At 38.3% G+C, this 957-nt stretch overlaps 1 protein-coding gene across 1 annotated transcript in view; it reads right to left on the bottom strand.

Moving 5' to 3' along the window:
* The window catches only part of LOC308156889 (transmembrane protein 230-like), a 4,356-nt gene extending 4,181 nt beyond the window's left edge, over positions 1-175 (bottom strand). Inside the window, exon 1 of the mRNA XM_080530339.1 lies at positions 43-175. The gene's annotated coding sequence lies outside the window, so the exon portion shown is untranslated. The remainder of the gene's footprint in view (positions 1-42) is intronic.
* Between the last annotated feature and the right edge of the window lie 782 nt (positions 176-957).

Genomic DNA, 957 nt, shown 5'->3' with positions numbered 1-957 from the left:
CCAACATGCTCAGCTCTCTGCAGACTAAACAACACATCTCACCTTCAGTGTTCCTGCTGGCAAAGTGATCAATGACATCAATTAATACTCCTTCACCCCTGATAACTGTTAACTCAACGGCAGTGACCAGATAACACAAACAACAACAGCAGGATTGGAACTATCTTCCCATGTTCACACCTCCTCACAGTGCTTCCTTGTTTTCCCGACTCCTGCGCAGGCGCATACAGTTGGCGGCCGCTCGGTTAGCGACCATATTGGTAAGGGAAGAGATGGGCTGTGCAGGCGGCCATCTTGGTAAGGGAATAGATGGGCTGTAAGGTACAGACAGCATATCGTGAGTTTAGAATTATAAGGTTCTATCTCCGTTTAGGGCAGTTCAGAGATATTGAGCGTCAAAGTTTTTCCATTGTTTTGTGAGATGGAACCTTTGTATTTTATGAATTACTAACTAAAAATAACACCACACAGGCATTAATAAACACCTAATGGATCAAATTATGTAAAAAACTCAATTTTGACCTAAAATTGACATAATTTTAACGTCACGATATGTCACATTGCTCCCCATTGCAGCCACTAAAAGTAGATGTTAAATAGATCTTAAATTATACAAACAAAATAAAACAAATAAACAAATAAAAATACACTAAAACAAAAACAAGGTGCAATACAGAATACAACAGGTGCAGAAAGAAAAGTGCAGTTGTCGAGAGGCAGGCTCACCTCAGGTCAAAGGCCAGGGACATTAGCGTTTTAGCTAATGTGTTATCAGTTAATTTAGTTTAAAGAGTGAATGATGATGTGACACTACCACCCTCCCTTCCCGACAATAAATCAGCCACTGCTCCCTGAACCTGAAAAGTATGTTTACATATAAATAAATATCTTATGATTTATGTTTAATTAAATATTTCATGATTTACAGTTGTTTAACAACATTATGTAGCTAATGAG

This window comes from Nansenia antarctica (assembly GCF_963989245.1).
Source record: "Nansenia antarctica genome assembly, chromosome: 4".
Lineage (NCBI taxonomy): Eukaryota > Metazoa > Chordata > Actinopteri > Argentiniformes > Microstomatidae > Nansenia > Nansenia antarctica.
Note: the sequence above shows the minus strand (reverse complement) of the source record. Positions and strands in the feature narration are given on the sequence as shown.